The sequence below is a fragment of the Mesocricetus auratus genome, unplaced genomic scaffold, assembly GCF_017639785.1.
Source record: "Mesocricetus auratus isolate SY011 unplaced genomic scaffold, BCM_Maur_2.0 Super-Scaffold_100054, whole genome shotgun sequence".
Classification (NCBI taxonomy): Eukaryota; Metazoa; Chordata; class Mammalia; order Rodentia; family Cricetidae; genus Mesocricetus; species Mesocricetus auratus.
Window position 1 is genome coordinate 2828993 of NW_024429231.1, and position 16313 is coordinate 2845305.

Sequence of the window (16313 nt, forward strand, 5' to 3'; positions counted from 1 at the left end):
CAGATACGCCTTCATCTGTTTCCAGTTCGGGGGAAAATATTTGTGAGCCCATTCCTGTATCTGCCTCTGCCTGCATCCAACCATCCCTACATCCACCTGCTCACCCATCCGCCTTTTGACCCTTCCCTATTTCTGGCTCTGCTGGAATCTGTGTCAGCCAGGACAGGCTGGGTTATGCTGCAGTAGCCAACACCCCCGCTTCTGGCTCTATTGCAGCCAGTTTCTCTGCTCCAGTATTCTTGCTTCTTGTGGGTGAGTTAAGACCCGTATTCCACATCATGCTCTTGTCCTAGGCCACCAGAACAGCCTCAGTCTGGTCCTGGAAAAGGAAAATGGCAAAGCAGATGTCAACTCTTGGAGGTCAACATGCACCCAGTGGTCTCATTTACTAGCAGAACAGGCCAGGGATGGGGGATAAGACTTTACAGACAACCCTGACTGGCCCCACAGTGAGCTGAGTTTTGAAATGAGGGGCATTAGGACACAGTGGATGATCCTGTCTGTAGTGGAGCCATGCCTAAATGCCCTGTCAAAATTTAACCTAGCCAAATCCAGATGAAATTAGTCATTCACCCTCTAAGCCTCCCTTCCTCCCTCCAAATGGGTAAAACCTATACTTCAAGGGAGTTTGTGAGAGTAAAACACCTGTATGCACGTGCAGCACCTGCCACAGCCTGTCCTGACCGACGCAGATCTCGGCAGAGCCAGAAATGAGCAAAACTTGGGAAACACGATGGATGATGGAGGCAGGTCGGATGGCCCAGCACACTGTCAGTGCTGTGCACGTGGCTGTTACGCGGTCATTTGTAGATGGAGAAAAAGCCCGCACATTTTCAGTTCAGATGCTCTTACAGGAGCATCCCCAGTGTGTGGGAGGCGGGCTGTGGAGAGCGCTGAGTGGTTGGGCAGCAGGCAGACAGGAGGCAGAAGCTGGGGGCTGCCTGGGATCTTTGGGAAATGTCTCCTCACACAGGCGCTATCACAGGGCCATGGGGCAGCCAGAAGGCTCTTGTCAGGTGTGCGTCTTGGACTTTCAAGCCCCCAGAGTGTAAGAACTTTTTGTATTTTCTTTTAACGAGGATCTCACCTGGTTCCTTGAAGTTATGATTCCTGCTTCCACCTCCCAAGAGCTGGGGTTACAGATGGACACCACCATGTCTGCTGTGTGCAGTGCTGGGATCTGACCCAGCTCTCCATGCACACTAGGCAAGCACCCTACCAGCTGAAATACAGGGCTGTTGATTTTGTCCAGCAGTAGTTTGGATCTGGAGTATCTCAGAGGCTTGTATGTTGAAGGTTTGGTTATCAGCCTATGGCTATATTAGGAGGCACTGGGACCTTGGAGAGGTGTGGCTGATGGAAGGAAGTGAGATCACTTGGGGGGTGTCTTGGGAAGAGCCACGGGCACCCCAGCGATTCCTCTTCTTCGTGTTTTCTAGACTCTGTGGGCCACCTTACCCCACAGAGGCTTCCTCTGTGTTCTGCGTCATAAGCCCGAAGGCAACGGTGCCAGGCGACCGTGAGCTAACACCACGGGTTAAAGCAAACATGTCCTTACAAACTTATTGGGTTAGGTGCTGTGTCACAGGTGCTTGGGTGGCTGTTCAGTTCACCCTCACTAGACACCTATCTTCCCCCAGTATTTTGAATTTTAATTTCTTAACCATATTTCATAGAATAAGAATAAAACAAAACCAAAAGGAAGTGTCCAAACCCTTGTGCTTCTAAATTATCTACCAATGCATTATGATTAGAAAAGATAAATGCACTGGTTGTTTTTTTAAACCTAGACATCTCTGGGAAGAAGGGATCTTGATAGAGAAAATGCCTCTATAAGACAGTCCTGTAGTCTTGATTAATGGCTGATGTGGAAGGTTCGGCAGGCTGTGGGTGGGGCCACCCGGGCAGGTGGTCCTGAGCTGTTAAAATATCTGGCTGAGCAAGCTTTAGAGCACGGGTGTCTGACCATTTGAGCATGTGCTGAATCTGAAACCATCAATGAAGAAAGCAGCTTTGAACACACAGGAAGCAATTAGAAACAGCCCTGAGTGTGCTGTGTTTGTCATTTGGTGCTTATTCACTGCTCACAGGAATGTTTACTAACCTAAGCAGGGGTTTACCTTATATAACAAGTGCAGAAATACAAATTGTGGCAGCCACAGACTCCGTGTCGTAGTCACTGTTTTATTGCTGTGAAGAGACACCATGACCACTTTTTTTTTTTTTTTCGTTTTTCGAGACAGGGTTTCTCTGTAGCTTTGGAGGCTGTCTTGGAGCTCACTCTGTAGACCAGGCTGGCTTTGAGTTCACAGAGATCCACCTGTTTCTGCCTCCCAAGTGCTGGAATTAAAGGTGTGTGCCACCAACGTCCAGCTGACCAAGGTCCGGCTGGCCAAGGTACTCTTATGAAAGAAAGTATCTAATTGACGCTTGCTTACAGTTTCAGAGGCAAGTCCATTGTCGTCATGGTGGGGAGCATGGCTAAGAGGCAGCATGGTGCTGGAGAAGTAGCTCAGAGCTCTACACACTGGTCTGGAGCCCAGGGCCACCGTAGGGCATGAACAAGAGTGACATGGGTCTGGCTTAGGCTTTTGAAACCTCAACGCCTACTCCCAGGGGCACGCTACTCCAACACCTTCCAATCCTTCTCAAATCGTGCCACACCTTGATGGCCAAGCATTCAAATGTATGAGCCTGGCTCTTATTATTCACACCATTAAACTCAGGGAGCAAAAATTCTGTGTCTTAGGGAGATATTAGTATCTTCCTTCTACCAGTCCCCACGTTACTCAAATCAGGGTGCTTCATCTAATTCCCAGAGAGCAGCAAGGACAGAAGGAAAAGGAAGCAACAGCTATCTCTTTCTGACACTTCCCAGAGACTAGCAGCTTCTGTGCTCCTGACTGGCTGGAATCACAAGCTCCACTCACCACTGTTAGACACACTGGGAAATTTGTTTAAAGATCTTAGGCAGTTCTGAGACATCTGCATGAGTCCATAGGAAATAAATGCCACAAGAAGGATCAGTCATATCATTCCAGGAAAAAAAAAAGCCAGGGCAAGTACTCCTAGTCAATACTGCAGAGACAGGAGCTTTGACCACAGTGCCATTCAACTGTCCTTTGCATGAATTGACAGAAATGTATCTGGAGCAAGGGGGTATTGCCTGGGACGGCCTCCACCACGCGCCTGGGAGCGTTGCAGATGCATAGCAGCCACCACGCGCCTGGGAGCGTTGCAGATGCATAGCAGCCACCACGCACCTGGGAGCGTTGCAGATGCATAGCAGCCACCACGCGCCTGGGAGCGTTGCAGATGCATAGCCGCCACCACGCGCCTGGGAGCGTTGCAGATGCATAGCAGCCACCACGCGCCTGGGAGCGTTGCAGATGCATAGCCGCCACCACGCGCCTGGGAGCGTTGCAGATGCATAGCCGCCACCACCATATGCATGGGAGCATTGCAGATACATAGCAGCCACCACGTGCCTGGGAGCATTGCAGATGCATGTAGCAGGGTTGAAGGGTGCACAGGAGGAGTCAGCATTGCACAGCATTTAAGTGGAGAATGAAGTGGAGAAATCAGGAATATTGATACAGCAGCAGGGTTGTTAGCAGTATATCAGTTTCACCGCACACTCGTGCATGGTGATCCAAAGCCTTTCATCAAAAGGAGTCATGGTCTCCCCAGTTTGTGTCTTACATGTAACCTCAGGAATATGTGTTTGCAAGGCTAAGGTTAAGTTCATGGCCAGTGCTTTCATGTGGCAGGACAGGACAATGGAAGCCCTAGGTGTAGAAGTAGAGCAGACACTCAGCATTCCCTGGATCATGCGTTCGGTATTCTCACTGAAGTGACACAAAGCATACATGAAAGGATTTGAAAACAGGCTGTGAAACTTGGCAGTGGTGGCATGTGTCTTTAATTCCGGCACTCAGGGGGTAGAGACAGATGGATCTCTGTGAGTTCGAGGCCAGCCTGGTCTACAAAGCAAGTTCCAGGTCAGCCAGGCCTACCACAGAGAAGCCCTGACTCAACAAACAAACAATTAAAAATAAAAATAAAAATAAAGCCGGGCGGTGGTGGCGCACGCCTTTAATCCCAGCACTCGGGAGGCAGAGGCAGGCGGATCTCTGTGAGTTCGAGGCCGGGCTGGACCGATAGCCTCCAAAACAATACAGAGAAACCCTGTCTCGTAAAAACCAAAATAAATAAATAAAATAAAAATAAAAAAAATGTGCAGTGAGGCCTGGTGGTGGCCTCCAGTCACCTCAACACTTGGGAGGCTGAAGCAGGAAGACTGGGAATTGGAAGTCATCTCAGGGAAAACGTGTTCAACCTAGCAATGCTAAGCACACTCAAGTATTGCACAGCCATTGGTTCCATATGTCTCCCAGACAGTTCCCTCAAGGAACTCTTAGACACACAAAACGACCCTCTCCACTTCTCCCCCCTTCGGCTCTGGGACACCTCAAGTCTGCTTTTTGTAGCTTGGACTTGTCTAATCTGCCCCACAAACAAACTACAACACGCCGATCAATCGGCATCACCCATGACCGCGTCCTTCCTTTTCTCTGACTGAACACTATCCCATATTACACCACATTTTCTTTCTCTGTCCCTTCACTGATGGCCATTTAGCTCGAGTGATGTTCTGGGTGAGAATGGAGGTGTGGCTTTGTGGGAGTGGCTTTGTGGGAGTGGCTTTGTGGGAGTGGCTTTGTGGGTGTGGCTTTGTGGGAGTGCCTCAATGGGTGGCACCATTGCCTAGGAAGGGGACCCGGGATGGTACATGAGTGAAGAAACCAGCTGAAGCCAGACATGCGTTAATTCATCCTTCTTTGCTCCGTGTGTGTGTACTTTAAGTACCTGCTGCCCTGATGACTGTGACCTAAAACTGTGAACCAAGCAACTCTTTCTGAAGTTACCTCTGTTAGGGTATGTTGTCACAGCAACAGGAAACAAACTAAGACAGTGAGTTCCTGAAAGTACACCTGGCCATCACCTTATAATTATATTATTGGGATTGTACCAAACACCTTCTAGCCAAAGACAGGGCAACTTCAGTTCTTGAAAAAACCTCATTATTGCCCAACCAGCTGCCAGCTGTGGAGACCCAGAAGGTGCAAGGAAGTACTTAGAGAAGACGCTGGATCTGGTGCAGGTGGCTGTTGGGACTTGCTGAGTATCCCTGAATCGTGGGGGAGTGACTTTTGAGTGTTAAGGGAGAAAGTGGCTTCCCTTGGGCTGAGTATAATTGGTTCATCTCACAGCAACGGACATCAAAGACATTTGGAATATCCTAAAAGTTATTCAGAAATTAAAACTATTTTATATATTTCCCTAGAGACCTCAAAATATAGTTGATTTTTTAAAGAGAAAGTTTCACTATGTAGTCCCAACTGTTCTGGAATTTGCTATGCAACACCAAAGCTTGTCTCTCCTGCTTTTGCTTCCCAAGTGTTGGGGTTACAGGTGGCTACCCCTTCCCCTACCATAAAATGCACTCTTCGAAGTAAACATCTAGTGAAAAATTGCAGTTTTAGTCTGAGATAATGTATAGGCCTTGTTGCCAGAGTTTAGACACAGCCTGGGCTTTAGAGTTGCAGTTGCCTAGGCTCTGCCATGGTCCTGCTATGCCAAACATAGAAGTGATAGGGGAAGGCGCTTCAGTCACAATAATCAGATTGGGAAGAGCAGATAAATGGGCCCAGGGAGCACAGATCTGTGTCAAGGGAAGGGAACCTGAGATGGGGAAGATATACAGCAGGGGTGTGTGCAGCCTGCAGAGCAGCCGGGAACTGAGGCCACTGTATCTCTGCACTGGCTCTTCAAAGGGGTCAGTAGAGCAATCTGGCTCCTTTGAGATGATTACGCCTGCTCCAAGCGCATCCTCAGTTTCCATGGACACTGGGGTTCACCAGTGCTTAGGGCGGGTCTCCATGAATTATCACAAAGTCCTGAGTGCCTCAAGAGGCAAAACACCCAGAGAGGTAGCAAATTGGAGTCAGGCCAGCCCTCCTGAGCTGCCTTCACCCTTCAGAATTCATGTGCATGTGCCTGCTCCTGGCGGCTTATGACGGTGACACCATCCTCATTGCTGTTTATATAGCTGGCATCTGCCCAAATTCCTCTACACTTGCATTACTCTTTCTTTCTTTGCATAAATAAAGTTTAATGGTGGAAAAGTGATCTGGAAGCCCTGGATCTGACCCTACACATTTGAGACGTCACATGGGTTAAGGGAAAGGCAACAGAGTCCCTGTTGTTCAGGTGATCATTTCAATGCTTACATACATTATTTTGGTTTGTTATTTATTCAGAACTAATTTATACTTTACATTTCCTCATATTAACACACGCTCCTGTTTAGCATGTAATCAAATTATGCCAGTGAGAAAAGTCCTCATGGCGACTTCATTTGAGTTGCTGTTCCTAAGAAAACACTGAACATGAGTGTATACAAAAGAGGCATCAGAATAAAACAGCATGTCCATTTTAATATTTGTACAGTTTTATCTTTATATTTTTGTCTGGAAAAATATGAACAAACCCAGGTTTACCATGCTAAGATTACGGTTTAGCCAACAGCTGTCAAAGCAGTGCATACAAACAACGAGGTTGACTCGTATCTTCAGTTCTGTGATTGCTGAGAGGACTCCCTGCCCTGCGTGCTTTATTACATTTCTTTAAAAGATAGGAGCAGTAGCTTATCACAAGTCTCCGCTAGCACGTTAATGATGGAGTCACAACAACACAACAGACTCGTCAGGTTGAGAGACCTCAGAGCAACCAGAAGTCAGTTTTATGCTTCTTCTTGCTCTGGATAATTTAGGATTCTGTGGTGGGCCTGATGTAAATATCGCTGTTGTTTGAAGTAAACCTTAAATGCTCCTTTTGTGACAACAAAAGCAATTCTGTCCTTTGTAAATTTGAGTTAACACTACTGAACGTCAGTTTGCCACCTATTGTCGCAATAGAAGGAGAGACAAGGGCTCCACACAAAATTCGGCTAGCAGAGACATGGTCAGCTAAAGGGTTAGCTTCAGCTGGAAATCGAGAAACAGGACAACCAATGCCTTGAAATTCACTGTTCAGAATTTGTAGTTTATTTGAGTATCTGTGCCATAGTCTAAGCACATAGTCCTCCCAGCGAATCATTTTGCCCAGTATCAGTGTGACAGGAATAGTAGGAAGTCCAATGGAAATGTCAGCTCGCTCCATAACATCCAGACCTTCTTTGTGGCCTAGACCTGCATCACTGTCACTGCTCCATAAGTCACAGCTGTCCCGTAGATACATCCAACCATTATTCCTGTTGCAGCAAAAGGGCAAGCTTTTGAGATCAGTCTATCTGCAAGATCCAAGACATAAACCACTGGACCTAACTTTGGAAACACTGTTAGGTGTTCAGCATTGCACCGAGGACTTGCCACTCTGGCTGTGCTGTTTCCTCTCTGCCTTTCATCCACCCAGCGTTGTAGACAAGCCTGATGAACCCGCTTAGTAGATCCTCTGCATCTGCATGGTCTCACCCACTCGGCTCTTCTGTGGCAAAACACACCCAGCACTCAGGAGGCAGAGGCAGGAGGATCTCTGAGTTTGAGGCCAGCCTGGTCTACAGAGTGAGTTCCAGGACAGCCAGAGACACACAGAGAAATCCTGTTTTGAAAAACCAAAACGAAAACAACAACAACAAAATCAAAAGACAACACCACCGATGAATGCCAGGTACAGAGGCATGAGCGGGTATCCGCGCACGCTTGGGAGGCTGAGGCAGGAGGATTGCTTTGAGGCCAGTCTGAGCAACTTCAAGACCCAGACACACAAAAAAAGCTAACGTGGATCACTCTCCTACTCTTCAAGTACTCCCCTTCCCTTCTAAGACATTTAGTAGCCCATTAAGGTCTGAGGAGGGGGGAATTGGAGATTAAACTCAGCTTCATGCTGAGTTCAAACGTGCCTTAGTAACACTTGGTTACTTAGCCCATGGCAATCTCGGTAGCCATAAAGCCTGATTACAGATGATTCTAAGATTAGGTTTCTCTGATGACGGGCAACCTGTGGGGTAGAGACCTCCCGCCTAAGACAGGGGTAGCCAGGTACCCCAAGGACGGGAAAGGGAGGGCGGCCCTACTTGACCTAAGACAGGAGTGCCTTATAAGAAAATAAAAAAGGGGGAATTGTGGGAACAACAGACCTTGGCCGGAGACCCACTTCCCCATCAGCCTGGGAACAGGCAGCGGTGAGACAATGTTTACTGAAAACAATCCAGTGCCCTAAGAAATGTTTACCGGAGCTATAAGTTCCCGATAAGGGCTCGCTCACTGAAACACCCTGACTTTGATCTTTCCAATGGCTAGCCGCCTCTTCCTGCCCCCTGCTGCTACTGCCAAATCTGGTGTCAGGGATATAACCACCAGCCAGGAGGAGGAAGTGTATGTATATGTGTATGTGTATGTGGCAGAAGTTTTTCTGGAGGGAAGCGTTTCTTGGGAAGTTCTCTTGAGCCTTCTTGGGGAGCATAAAGTTTTCTTAACACAACCAACTGGTCTCTGTGTCATCAGTCCCGACACCCTCGCCACATTCTCGGATACAGGCTGCGCAGTGGGGCGGGCCAGACTCACCGCAGCAGAGACGACCGCAGACTCACTGCAGCAGAAATAATCACAGATTCACTGCAGCAGAGATGACCATAGATTCACTGCAGCAGAGACAACCGCAGATTCACTGCAGCAGAGATGACCACGGATTCACTGCAGCAGACATGACCACAGATGTACTGCAGCAAAAGTGATCACAGATTCACTGCAGCAAGTGACCACAGATTTACTGCAGCAGAGATGACCACGGATTCACTGCAGCAGAGATGACCACAGATGTACTGCAGCAAAAGTGATCACATATTCACTGCAGCAAGTGACCACAGATGCACAAGAAATCAGAATTCATGGGACTGTTTCTGCAATGCACATGGGCATTGGAGCAATAGTTCAGAAGCAGAGCAATGCACACACATGATCTAGCAGCAGAGTGTGCATGCCTTTACTAACAGTCAGAATGCACAGTTGTCTGTAAAGCAGACTCGTGGGAACACATGCAAAGGAGTACACATGGACTCGGCATTATAGCAGCCATCACGTGTGTTCTCCTAAAGCAGCACACATGGAATAAAGACACAGCTGCACACAGATGTACTATTATAGAGACACACACGGTTGGAATCCTACCTGGAAGTACTAGACAGGAGCCCACAAGGATATGCACTGTGCATTAATGGCCAGTAGAGCACGCTATACAACGGTGCCTTTGGAAATGCCAGCGCACTGCTACTGCGGCGTCAACTCATGGGTTTACAACAAAGCAGACAGACGCACAGCCCGGCACACGTCTGAACTGGAGAGCAGTGGTGCAGTTCTGGAGGAGTGGAGCAGTGCACTTAGATGGACAATAGAAGAAATGACTCAGCAGCAAGGGCGGCTGCAGTACCGATACACCCCACACGGCTGCACCGTACCGGAAGTGACCACTGGTTCACAAGTGAGCAGCACATATGGGCTATTACTATACCAGTGCAATTGGACGCTGAAGCACGTAAGTAGAGCAGTTGATGGCGTATGTCCTCGTATCAGTGTGTCTAGGTATTGACTGGCACTTCAGTCCAAGTACAGCAGCACACGGAAACACCCGCAGAGGAGTGCACACGGATTCAGCACTACAGGAGTGATCACACATGCTTTATAAAAGGTCAGGCATGGGTGTCCAAGTGCAGCCATGCACGGGTGTACTGTTACTGAAACACACACGAACGTAAAACAGCAGCACTCTCAGAAGAAATTGGAGCACGAGGGTACAAACACCGCACACGGCAGCCTCTGCAGAGCATCACATGTGCATATATTGCTAAAGCACCTCACGGCGTCCTCGGCAGAACAACCGGTTTATACGGCTGCCGCCTAAGCTGGTGTGCATCGACAGCAGAGCAGACAGACGCGCATCTCTGCCCCGTGCGGACTTCCACAGCAGCACAGTCCATTTCAGGGGCTAGAGCAGTGCTCCGGGGTGGACAATGCCCTGAGAAACTGCGAGCAAAGAAAGGCACGGGGTTTAGGACTACTCACTCACTCGCATGGGGCACCGGGACGGTAGGGAGCATGGGTTTACTAGGAAGCAGTGCACATGAGAACACTATTGCACTGGACCCCGGGGCCCTGAGGTGCTGGTGCAGACGCAGGGCACACTGATACCCTAGTTCTGTCTGTATTTCATCGACCGTCACGCCAAATGAGTGTATTAGGACAGCAGCACCCATGGAAACACAAGTAAAGGCGTGCACATGAGTTCAGTATTACAGGAGTGATCCCACACGTTTTTGTAAATCAGAACACAAGGGCATCCAAGTACAGCCATACACAGATGCACTATTACAGAAACGCACCCAGATGTGATACTACAGCAGGACTCACGGGTGCCTGAAATCAGCACTCATGAAAATACCAGACAGGCGCACACAAGATCTGCTACTCCGTCTCTGCACACGCTCAGGTAGAGACTAAAGACACATTCGTTACTAAAACACCACACAACGGCGCCTGCAAAATCACCGCACGCCTGCTGCAGCGTTGCGTGCTGACCGCAAAGCAGACGGATGGACTTGTGCAGCTCTGAGCTTTAATCAAGCAGAACAGCAGTGCAGTTTTTAGCAACGAAGCGGTGCACCGTGACGTCGGAGACCAGTGGAAATGGAAGCAACTCTCCAGCAGGAACACCTCACTAGCAATGCACCGAGCCCAGACGGGAGGCGGTCACAGTTTTACCGCGAAGCAGGGTGCGTGGGACCGCCCCTAGAGCAGGGCGCTTGGACACGGGACCGACGCCCTAGGATCAGTGTGTAACTGTATTTATTAGCACAGCAGAACACACGGGTGTTTGTGCACGTCACTCCAACATGGGCGTAGTAGTACAGTCTCACACACACACACACACACTCACACAAATACACAAGCAAAGTAGTGTACATAGGTTTTAAATTGTAGGAGTCATCATGCATATTCTCACAAATCAGCACACATGGATGCCCAAGTATAGGCAAACACACATGTACTGTTAGAGCACACTCACATGTAAAACTGCAGTAGGAATTGTGGGTCTACAACCTCAGCACTCATGGAAGAACTACTCGTGAGCACTCAAGGAAGGGCATCCTAGAACATCATTGTTCACGAATGTGCTAGTGGAACACTGGCCACGCCTCTCTCTCTGTCTCTGTCTCTCCGTGTCTCTGTATCTCTCTTTGTCTCTGTCTGTCTCTGTCTCTGTCTCTCTCTCCCTGAGACAGGTTCTCTGTGTAGCGCTGGCTGTCCTGGGACTCGCTCTGTAGACTAGACTGGTCTCCAGAGATCCGCCAGCCTCTGCCTCCCGAATGCTGGGATTAAAGGTGAGCGCTGCCACCATCCAGCAATACAATACATCTGTTTCTAAAGCACTACACAATAGTGTCTTTGCTATATTACCACTGCATGCAAACCAACGGACATCTTACTGCATAGCAGATGGGTGTGCGGCTCTGCGCGCTTCTGACTTAAAACAGAAGCGCACACACAGTTTTACAAGTAGAGCAGGGCACCTGGCTGTGCAAGTGCTCAGCACGAACAGAAGCACTGCCGCGCCTCCTACGCAGCCTGTATTCGAGAATGTGGCGAGGGGGTCGGAATTGATGACACAGAGACTGGTCAGTTGCATTAAGAAATCTTTATGCTCCTCAAATTGGCTGTAGGCTTTAACGGACGCTGTAACAATACGCGACACACAATTACTGACAGTAAAGCTAAGTATTTAATGTAGAAAATTACTCACAAGATACCAAACCAAGAGGAGCAGTTTTCAGTGGCCGACCCGGAAGCCGATCTCCAGGAAAAGAGACCGAGACTTCCTGTGTGCTGTCTTTTATGCCTTCCCCCGTAACGCCCCTAGCCATGCCCAAAAGTGGGCCTGGCTAGTGACGTAGTTCCGCCTACGTACGTATACGTCTTTACGTCCAGCCGTATACGTCTTTAGTCCTGCCTAAAGTGGTGTGGTTAGCGGTGTGGTAAACCGCCCTTTTATTACCTCATCTGTATGCGCCTCTAATAAGTCACATGTTTAATGGTGGCATCAGACTTCCTCCTACAATTCCCCTTTTAGTCTAAAAAAGGACAACTAACCTGTGTCCATGAACAAAATGTATCAAACTTCTATCTAAACCTAAACTTATCTGAAAGAAACACCCAAATATGAACACCTCCTTCCAATCCCAACTCTAAAATAATTGAAAACTAACACTAACAGGTGTAAACTATCTTATAATATCAATAGTAGGGAGAGGGGGCGTGGAATTCTCAAAACTACTTCCTGCTGAGATGGGACGATGATAATCTCATGGGGACCTGTGAAAAGAAAATGTTAGTATAACAAAATCTCAGTAGATCAGACAGTCTCAGTATGGCAGGAGATGCTTGATTGAAGTTCCTGACTAGGGTTCTAGTCTTTGTAATTTACTAGTGAAATCATCAAACATGGAACCGTGTTTTTTGTTAAATGTTTCCACATTATGTTCCAATTTTTCAATTCTCTCTGTGGAACACATTTTTCCTGATAGTAATTCAATTTTGTGTTCCGTCTCTTTAAATCTGTTTGTCAGACCTACATTATCATTTTTGATATCCTGAATATTATCTACCAACCCTTTCTTATTCTCCTGCAATGAATTTTGCACTTCCTGAATCCTTTGTATTAAGATTTCAAAACTATCCTGCGATGACTGTATGACCTGTGTAAGTTTATTCCTATTTTTGAGCCATTTCATTAACAAAATTATATTGATTATGAAGCTAATATTCACCATCGTGGGTAGGAAGTACCTTTCAGGTAGGTCCTCAACCCTTTCTAAAATCCCATCCATACAAAAAACAAGAAAATTCTTAACATCCTGCTAATTTATATATAAAGAAGGGGGGAGATGTTGGGCCCCAGCCCCATGGGGTCTCTGTGAGTTGCTGGTCAGCCTACAAGTGCAACTTGTTTTCCAGTCCAAGAGCTTCCTGTTTTCTAGTCCTGGCTTACTGCCCTGGCCTTGACCCTCTGACATCAACATCTAGTAGGAGGAAAACACGCTGTCTTCTACCTGGGGTTTTTCCACTGTGCTGTAAACCTGTATATAAAGCTCCTCCCTCCTACACAGGGATGAGCTAGCAAATCACCGCACGCGGCTGGACTCGTGTAGCACGGCACACGCATCTATTACCAAGGCACTACACAGTGCTGTCCCTGGTAAGCTGTGGTACATGCGATGCATCATAAACGGACGTTCGTTTACGGCAAAACAGAAGGATGCACTTGTCCAGACCTGCACAGGACTGAAGTAGAGCAGCAGTGCCCACGTTTTTAGGTTGAGCAGCTTAAGGGGGTGGACAAGTACCCAGCACAATTGGAAGCAATAGTGCAGTAGCAAGGACAGTTACTACTCGTGCACCGCAGCTATGTTCTGCAGGTCACTGTTGAGCACTCTCTGTAAAGCACACCCAGAGCCGTAAAGCACAGCCCTGCCAGCTAACTTCTGATTGGTTCCTTGCTGCGAGGAGGGTATCTGACCTTAGTGACCAGGACAGGAGCAGCAAGGTCATGCAAGTACATGTTAGCCTGTCATGGCTGCTAAAATGGGGGACTGGTCACTACATTCCCCCCTTCTCATGTACCCATGACAGGACTCAATCCTGAGGCCTGCCTGTTGGAGGCTCAAAGGGTTGTTAACAGGCCTTGTCGTTACCCAACAGATTTTTCTGTGGGAATGACATTTGTATCTTATATTGTTCCCTATGTAAGGGAGTTTCTTTTTGACTTAGCATCTCAACCAGGGAAAAGGGGGTGACATATCTTTTCCATGCTACTTCCTGCTGACTTTGGGATGCAGCTGGGTGACCCAAGAATGCTGAAATGCAAGTCAAAAGCAAAAAGGGAATTTAGGCAATGGGGTATCCATCAGGAGCAGCTGATTGGCAGACTGTGTTGAAGAGACAGGGGGTGTCCACATCAGCTGAACTGGTTCACATCCACAGCAAGTCTAGGGCTCGCAGTCTTTAGGAGCAGGCTGTGGTCAGCAACTGATGTTCAGATGTGTTTGCCAGAAGTGGAAACCTGTTTAAGACATGTTTAAAACTGTGAACAGAAGTTAAAACTTATGTATTTAATTGGAACTCTTTAGACCCATAGTATTAGTGATCAGGAAGGGCAGGAATCCCATGTCCAGGAGAGAAAATCTCATCCTCAGGAAAAGACAGGTGGGATAACTGGCTGTACTTATCTGGAGTCCTCTTGACCTGTGAGAAGTGGATCCAAGCTGTATGACTTTTGATCCTCTGAAGTCTATGTAAATTTTATTATACAAAAGGACGTAAAGGTTATAGACACATTGGCATTATCAATTGGTACTGAAATCTACATTGCAGAAAAAGCAGATATCTGGGTGCCTGTACTTTTGAGTCCTAGCAGAAACTACAGATTTGGGCTAGTAGTGTACATTTGTCTTCTGTCCAGGGAGACAGGTATGAATGAACAGAGGTGTCTTTGGCCTGATGAAAAGCCCTTGAAGTTTATATTTATCTGACAACTAAAATAAGCCCAAAAACCTGATTGAACAGTAGATTTTATATTTTTATATCTTTTGATCCTTATTGAGACATATTAAGGCTTGATTTTTACATAAATAAAATGAGCTACCAAGCTGACTATAGTCTTGTGGATTTGGCTGCCTGATGTTGTCAAGCTGGCAATCATTAATACTTTCAGAAATCTGAGAAGGATAAATTTTGTAGTTTCCGAATCTATTAAAAAGTTACAGGTACCAGTCCATATACAGCCATACCCAAGTCTCCTCTATTAGTGTTGGAGGCACAAGTATCAGGAACAGCATCAATCTTCACCAGGCCTGTAAGGTAAGAGTTTTCTTTCTCTCTTTGGAAGAGGGACATGGAAAAGACCGACCTTGTTTTGTCTCAGCAAAAGGGGTGCAATCAATTTTCCAGCTTTGTCCACATTCTGGGCCAGCAGGTGTCACCTTTGAGCATCTTGCTCACTGGTCAGCTCACTGGTCAGCGTCGACACAGTCCAGGTGCAGGGACCGGGGTGCCTCCTAATCTTCTTTGGAGACTTTGGGTCACTGTTAGGAACTAGCAGTCAGTCTGATATTATAAACTTTTAAATTCACATTTTAAATGTCATGTTCTGTAGGTCTCTGAAGTATTGGAGGTTTGTCTGCCTTAAGGCTAGCTGTTGAAAGTATAAACTTTATTAACTTTTAATTAAACTAGAACTTTACATTGTCAGGTTTAGCTTAAAAAAACCAATGATTTTAAATGTAAGCTCTTTAAGTATAATCATTAACATTGAAAACATTTTAAAAACTGTTTTTAAAAGAAATTTTAAAATCCCTTAATGTTTTTTTAAATATTGAAAACCAAAATACATTAGGCCTTTAAAACCATTATCATCTGGGTGACTGTTAAATTACAAAGCTTAGCATTCCTGTGTATAAAAGCATTAACATTTTAAGTCTGAATAAAAAACTTATTTATAGGATGGTACCTCATAACTTCCATGTGATTACCTTTAGTCAAGATGATGGTTCAGGTATCTCTTTTAACTTCAGCAAAATGGCTACCAGCCAGCCATGTGGCCAGCTTGCCATGTGACTGACTGCAAAACGGTGGCAACCTGCACCATTTTTGTTTTAGCTCTATGCTTATAATAAAACTTAGATTATGTCAGAAAATACAGATAGAACTTTTTTTTAACAAAACAAGCATACATAATTTTTGAGTTAGACAACTTTTTAAACAGAATAATATGACCAAAAAATTTAACTTATCAATTTTTAAAATTTAGCATTTGTAGAAATGAAACACCACAGTGTTTATATTTTCCCTTTTCTCTTGTGGTTATAGTAACTTTAAGGTCATTCTGTTTCTGTGGAAAGACGGGATCTGGCCAAATGGCTTACCTGCTCCAGCCCTGTGTGCTCGGGCAGGGAGCTCTGGTGGAGGGGAAAGCTGGCAGATGGCTCCTTTGCCAGCATGCCATGTGCATGGGACAGAGAGAGAGAGAGAGAGAGAGAGAGAGAGAGAGAGAGAGAGAGAGAGAGAGAGAGAGAGAGACAGAAAGAGAGACAGAGAGACAGAGAGATAGAGAGAGAGAGAGAGACAGAGAGACAGAGACACAGAAAGAGAGACAGAGAGAGAGAGAGAGAGAGAGACAGAGACACAGAAAGAGAGACAGAGAGA

General features: G+C 46.7%; 1 pseudogene; it reads right to left on the reverse strand.

The window, feature by feature from the left end:
* Window positions 1-6160: 6160 nt before the first annotated feature.
* On the reverse strand, window positions 6161-7426 carry LOC101822432 (annotated as a pseudogene).
* Between the last annotated feature and the right edge of the window lie 8887 nt (window positions 7427-16313).